General features: G+C 45.9%; 1 protein-coding gene across 1 annotated transcript in view; it reads left to right on the top strand.

The window, feature by feature from the left end:
• The window catches only part of TSHZ3 (teashirt zinc finger homeobox 3), a gene marked incomplete at both ends in the record, with an annotated part of 63660 nt that overhangs the window by 36298 nt on the left and 19862 nt on the right, over nucleotides 1-7500 (top strand). The gene's annotated exons all lie outside the window — the stretch shown is intronic.

Raw genomic sequence — 7500 nt, 5'->3', positions numbered from 1 at the left:
ACATCTTTCCTTTTTGTTAAAATAACAGCAGTGCAGAGAGTTAGACTGACACTGATAGCTACCTGCAGCACATGCCGGTGGGAATGGCTCCATCGCGGTGTAGGTGCCCGAGCATCCTCGGTGAGAGCTGACAATGAGTAGCAGTGGCACGGCAGGAGTGGAAGACGCATGTGGGTGCATCGTGGCCTGTGCTTGTCTGGATGCTGGAGTAACACCTTAATGGGATTTACTCTCAGGGCAGCTAGGGAGGAAAATTAGGCAGGTGTGCCCTTGCTGTCCTAAGAAAGGGCTGCTTTCTGTGTCTTCTGGCACTAAGCGGGAGGCCTCTGCAGAGGGTGGCGGGGGGGTGATAAACAGATGAGTCAGCCTTCTGCGTCCAGGTGTCTTACTCATTTCCTAGATGCCATGCTGCAACACATTCAGACATTCATCAAGTTACCAAACACTTTACAACAGCAACAGAAAGTCAATGAAGGTTTATATGTCATTGCTAGTTTCCTGAGTATCCAGGGAGTGATTGACTGCATTCACATTCCCACTGTGGCACCAGTAGATAATGAGATGTATAGGAGCAGGAAGTCTTTCCACAGCATGAACATGCAGGTAGTGCATGGTGCCAGGAACATTATTACTAATGTCCATGCCAAATATCCTGGATCGTCACAAAATGCTTTCATATTTCAATACTGAGCTAGATAGTGAAATTATGGTTGCCTAGATATGGACAGCTGCTTTGGTAAGTATGTTGTAATTTGGAGATTAAGTATTTTTTATATAACTGATAATGGCTTATTAAACAGCTTAAAATTTCATTAACATATATTCATTGATGTTGCAGGTGATGGCAGCTTTTCTTTGAAAAATGATTTTGTGGTCTTTTATTTAGGAATCTGCCAAATTTAAAGGCAAGTAAATAGAATGCAGTGAATTACCTAGTTGGAAGGGCTGCTAGAAATTGTTCTGAGATTAATTATTTTAGCTCATATGCATTCCAGATTTTACTTTCAGTAATGTGAGGTGTAAAAAAAGCCATTGGACAAAGCCAGGTGTAGACTGCAAGCAGGGCATTGTGGGGTTTGAACAGACCAAGGGATGCACAGGTGTCTGCTGCAGCAACTGGCAGCAGGTCTGAGGGAAACGGGAGAGGGAGGAAAAGCAGGCTATTTGTGTAGAAAAACTCACTGTTTTGTCCTGTTAAAAATGACCTTTTTATTAGGGGAGAGGGATTAGCACCACGTACTGTAGAAATTTTGGAGTGAGTAAGAATTACAAAGGAGTCAGCTGTAACACAACTGGACGCAGATCGCTAAATGAACCAACTGAGAGATACCTTCATACCTACTGCCTTTCATAGCAGTATAGTACAACTTGCTTTGCATTAAATCAAAATAGGGCATTCTTATACCAGAATAAGGTTGGCATTTGCTGCAATCGAGCTGCAACTGGTTAACAAATACAACTTATCTAGAGAAGTGCAGTTGGATGCACAGTTTGTATCTGAGGACATGCTCCCTCTGCCTTTTAAGAGGCTGAGCAGTAAACAGAGGAAGGGACTGACTTCATCGATAGGGTTAACCCAGGCAGTTTCTAAATCCTTGTCCGGGGATAGAGCCATGCACAGAAGCCGACTTTGATCCTGCTCCTCAGAGCTGGCAGAGAGAGAAAGCAGCTTTTGGAGATGCTTCTCCATAAACTTCAGTATAATCTGGGATTAGCCATCATTGCACGCTCATCATTACCAATGAACTGTTTTTCTACGTGGTATGTTCCTTTTCAGCCTTACCCCTTTATAATCAAACCTTAATACATTATCCCATACCAAGAAGTCCGAGTTCAGCAAGACCAGTGTTACCCTTTGGATCACTGCTATGTTGTTCACTTATCTGCCCCCTCAAAAGAGCATCAGAAGCCTCTGTCTTGTTAAAAGGAATTCCTGTGAGTGTTTGGACCTGAATGTCTGCTCACAAGGCACCAGTGGGACTTACTGGTGCAGTTTGCTGTGTCTGCTGAGGGCCTCCCTTACTATCAGGACCCTCAAAATAAGGTAACTCCTGTTTTTTTTTCAATGTACCCTAAATGAGATAGAATAGATAATGGTGATAAAAAAAGTAAGGGCCATGTGTTTAATGTTATTTACTGAGCATTGTGTGGAGTTAATGTCCAGAGGGTTCTCTGTATAAAAGTAAGATCAATCCCATAGTTGATTTGAAAAGCAGTAATAGCAAGGATTGTCCAGGTTACTTCTATAGCAGTGCTTGCTTATAACCTGTTTTGGCTCCTATCTCTGAGGGTTTCTGGACAGTAAAAACCCCAATGAGAAAAGTTGGTGTTCTCTGCATCTTTTTAGGATGTGTCATTTAGAAGCTAAACTTTCTAATGGAGTCTACGTGAAAGAATTGTGCTGTGTTGAAGGCACGATTTGTAATGCATTAGAAGAATAACGTGCACCATTGCAACAGGAAGAGGATTCCTTGCCAAATGTACTTGAATTTTATTAAGTCCTACCATCTGCTTTCTTTGTAGTATTCCTAATTTCCCGAGAAAAAGATCTAGGTGTTTTCTACTTTTAAAAAATCTCTTACAGGTCTAATTCATTATTTTTGTTTTCCATATTCTGTTGTTGTTTCTTACTGATACCTAGGTCCCTTGAGCTTCTCTGCATAGCCATGTCTAAGGAGAACCCAGCTGTCTTCAGTTTCTCTCTTTGCAGCATCAGTGGGTTCCATCTCAAGAGAACTGCAGAACTGAGGCCTTCTGTTTCAGTCCCCTCCCAGGTTTGATACAGGACACTTAACAATGTTCCCTATTCTGAAAAATTTGTAGGCCACCAGAAAGGCTCCATTTTGTTTCAGATTGCCTTTTGGGTGATGAGGCAAGGTATATTGCAAAGATGGTAGAGAGTGTGTTTCTCTGGAAGAACATGCCCCTCTGCATTTGTTTTAAATGCTTTTTTAATGTTTTAGGGTTTGTCTACAGAGAGAGATTATATCATGTTATGGTAGGGTGGGAATTTAAAGTAGCAATTTTGGAATAAATTAATTCAGAATCACACATTCCTGTTCTGGCACAAATTAATCATGAATAATTAATTGAAAATAATTAATGAGGACTAACTATTCAGTATTTACAAGCCCTTAACAGTTTTAGTTCTCTCCGAGCATCTCCATCAGAGACATTTACTGGCAGTAACACCTCTAGTGTATGTAAGAGGAAGCAGAACAAGTACACGATGAAGGTGCATATGTTTATGTATCATCTCTCGATGATAACTGTTCTGTTCTTTTAACCAAGCAAGTTGCTGGTATGTGTGCTTCTACTCGCTTGCCATGCTGGTTGTGCAGAGTGTTCCTATAGTGAATGGTTGTAGTGCATTTATGGACCAACATGTGACAACCAGTATGTCACATGTTTTGCGGCCTGAAACAGACAAGCTCATGTTGTGAATGTTTCTGTCCTGTCACAGGACTATGCTCGGATGTGGAGCAGGCCCCGGCACGCTGACTGGCAGTGCCACTGGGCAGAGGGAGCAACGCTGCCCACCATGCCCCGTGTGTCCCGGCTGGGGGTCAGCATGTGGGCAGCAGGGCCACAGCTACCATGTTGTCAGGAGGCCCAGTGGCTGCACAGAGCTTGGAAATGTTCAGGCCTGTGAACTTGCATGGGCATAGAAGGACCAGACCAAGCAGCTTGTATAGGCTGAGCTTTCAGTGTACGTGTACATGCACACGCATGCACGCAGCGTACTCGGCTAGAGACGTGAATTCATTGGAATGGGGCATACTTACCACTCGGAAAATACCACAAGGTAGTCAGCATCCCCATAGCTGGCTTGTTGCTTGTCCTTTGCAGGAGCCCTGCTCTCACTCGTAAGCCCCCTGGTAGAAGAGAAGGGGCTCATACATTCCCCTATTGTTACTTTATTAAAGATAAAATAAAGTCTCGCCATGATTTTATCTGTTTGCCGTAATGTCTACTAGTGCTGCATTCAGATACGAGCCTGTGCGCAAAGCTATAAATGAAGTATAAACCTGATTCCATTGTTGCAACGTGTTGCCAACAGAGCACTTAACTACCACCCACCATCGACAAACAGTCTGGTGGTCACATCTGCATGTCAGTCCCATAAAAGGCAACCCTGAGACTGTCAGAGTGTGAGGCAGAGCATTACTGATTTCAATTCTGTTTTATTTTCAACTTGAAATGGAGGAAAACAGACAAAAAACAAATAAGAAAGCTAAACAGTTGCGTGAGAGCTAGCAATTTGCTGGGCTCCAAGTGACAGTCACTGCATTATCATAATTGTCTCTCCTACATGATAGGACAGAAAAATAATAATGTCATTTTATTTATAGCTGGGGTGCCCCCTTTATGAGAGTCATACAAGTTTCTGCCAAGTGGAGTAGGTCAAATGACATCTTTTGATCAGGCCTGTCCAAAGAGATCAAAGATGAATGGCAGGTAATGGATATCCAATGACAAACCAAATCTAAAACAGAAATAAGGCTGCCAGAGTCTGCCAGTTACCCATTAAAGGCTCACCTAACTAAGGCAGGCTGTTTGACATGTTAGCCGACCACCTAAATCAGCCAAGCGTAGGTGCTAAAATTGTGTATTATCATTGGAAATGGCTATTATTTCCTCAGTAACATTTCTGTTAAGGCTTTGTTTGTGTAGGGCTGACCTGCAGTCAGAAGAAGTGGAGTCCTGAGTGAAGCAAAGCCTTCGGGCTCTCAGCAGGTCAGAGCTGTTCATAACCATTATCTAGTTTTAATTGTTTCTTTCTAATAGAGAATTGACATCTTCTTTTGATTCTGCAAAAAGCTGTTTTTATATCCTCAGTGGATAAAGCTCTGTGTCTTTTATCACTAGTACATGAGAGACGAAGGTCCATGAGCAGTGTCATTGTATTCCCGTAACATGGAGAATAATTTGGGCAGTATCCACGGGGGAATTCTGGAAGAATCTACTTGGGTTGGGTATTTACTAGGCACGAAGCACCTACCTTACTTTTTTTTTTTTTTTTAAACCAAGATGGCATGAATACTAGGTTGGAAGAAAGTCAAGAACATTACTTGAAATAATACACGAAGCATTTTAAGGTTGGTTTGGATAAAAACAGAAACTTCGTACTTATTTGTAAAGTTGTCTAGTATTTGATTCATGCAGGTAGTCAAAGAAACATAAAAATGTAGTTGCTGTCCAGAGTATGTTAATAATCACAGAATCACACAGAATCACAGAATTTTCTAGGTTGGAAGAGACCTCAAGATCATCGAGTCCAACCCCTGACCCAATGCCAACAGTCCCCACTAAACCATTTCCCTAAGCTCTACATCCAAACATCTTCCGAAGACCTCCAGGGATGGTGACTCCACCACTTCCCTGGGCAGCCTGTTCCAGTGCCCCACAATCCTTTCAGTGAAGAAGTTCTTCCCAACATCCAACCCAAAACTCCCCTGGCTCAACTCAAGCCCATTCCCCCTCGTCCTGTCACCAGGCACGTGGGAGAACAGGCCAACCCCCACCTCGCTACAGCCTCCCTTGAGGTACCCATAGAGAGCGATAAGGTCGCCCCTGAGCCTCCTCTTCTCCAGGCTGAACAAGCCTAGCTCCCTCAGCCGCTCCTCGTAGGACTTGTTCTCCAGGCCCCTCACCAGCTTCGTTGCCCTTCTCTGCACCTGCTCAAGCACCTCCATGTCCTTCTTGTAGCGAGGGGCCCCAAACTGAACACAGTACTCGAGGTGCGGCCTCACCAGAGCTGAGTACAGGGGGACGATCACCTCCCTAGCCCTGCTGGTCACACTGTTCCTGATACAAGCCAGGATGTTGTTGGCCTTCTTGGCCACCTGAGCGCACTGCTGGCTCATATTCAGCCGACTACCCACCATCACTCCCAGGTCCTTCTCTGCCTGGCAGCTCTCCAACCATTCCTCTCCCAGCCTGTAGCTCTGCTTGGGGTTATTGCGCCCCAGGTGCAGGACCCGGCACTTGGCCTTGTTGAACTTCATGCAGTTGACCTCAGCCCATCGGTGCAGCCTATCCAGATCCTCCTGCAGAGCTTTCCTACCCTCAAGCAGATCGACACACGCACCTAACTTGGTGTCATCTGCGAACTTACTGAGGGTGCACTCGATGCCCTCGTCCAGATCATCGATGAAGATATTAAAGAGGACCGGCCCCAGCACCGAGCCCTGGGGGATGCCACTAGTGACTGGCCTCCAACTGGACTTGGCTCCATTCACCACGACTCTTTGGGCCCGGCTATCCAGCCAGTTTCTAACCCAACAAAGCGTGCGCCAGTCCAAGCCAAGAGCAGCCAGTTTCTTGAGGAGAATGCTGTGGGAGACGGTGTCAAAAGCCTTGCTGAAGTCAAGGTAGACCACATCCACAGCCTTTCCCTCGTCCACCCAGCACGCCACTTTGTCATAGAAGGAGATCAGGTTCGTCAGGCATGACCTGCCTTTCATAAAGCCATGCTGACTGGGCCTGATCGCCTGCTTGCCCTGCAAGTGCTGCATGATGACTCTCAGGAGGATCTGCTCCATGAGCTTTCCTGGCACTGAGGTCAAACTGACAGGCCTGTAGTTTCCCGGGTCTGCCCTCCGGCCCTTCTTGTAGATGGGCGTCACGTTTGCTAGCCGCCAGTCGATTGGGACCTCCCCCGATAGCCAGGACTGCTGATAAATGATGGATAGTGGCTTGGCCAGCTCCTCTGCCAGTTCCCTCAGTACCCTTGGGTGGATCCCATGCGGCCCCATCGACTTGTGCACATCTAAGTGCCGTAGCAGGTCACCAACCAGTTCTTCATGGATAATGAGGGCCACATCCTGCTCCCCATCCCCTTCCACCAGCTCAGGGTACTGAGTATCGAGAGAACAACCAGTATTGCCGCTAAAGACTGAGGCAAAGAAGGCATTGAGCACCTCTGCCTTTTCCTCATCTCTTGTAACTAAGTTTCCCCCCGCATCCAGTAAAGGATGGAGATTCTCCTTAGTCCTCCTTTTTGTGTTGATGTATTTATAGAAACGTTTTTTGTTATCTTTAACGGCAGTAGCCAGATTGAGCTCCAGATGAGCTTTGGCCTTCCTAATTTTTTCCCTGCACAGCCTCGCTACTTCTTTAAAGTCCTCCTTAGTGGCCTGCCCACTTTTCCAAAGCTTATAAACCCTCTTTTTCCTCCTAAGATCAAGCCACAATTCTCTGTTGAGCCAGGCCGGTCTTCTTCCCCGCCAGCTCGTCTTTGGGCACGTGGGGACAGACCGTTCCTGCGCCATTAAGACTTCCCTCTTGAAGAGCGCCCAGCCTTCCTGGACTCCTCTGCCCTTCAGAACCGCCTCCCAAGGGACTCCACCAACCAGTGTCCTGAGAAGCTCAAAGTCAGCCCTCCGAAAGTCCAATACAGCGGTTTTACTGGTCCCCTTCCTGACCTCGCCAAGAATAGTGAACTCCACCATTGCGTGGTCACTCTGCCCAAGACAGCTCCCGACAATCACGTCCTCC

This window comes from Netta rufina (genome assembly GCF_964035555.1).
Source record: "Netta rufina genome assembly, chromosome: 13".
NCBI classification, from domain to species: Eukaryota; Metazoa; Chordata; class Aves; order Anseriformes; family Anatidae; genus Netta; species Netta rufina.
The sequence above is the reverse complement of the archived record's forward strand: the minus strand, read 5'-3'. Positions and strand labels throughout refer to the sequence as shown.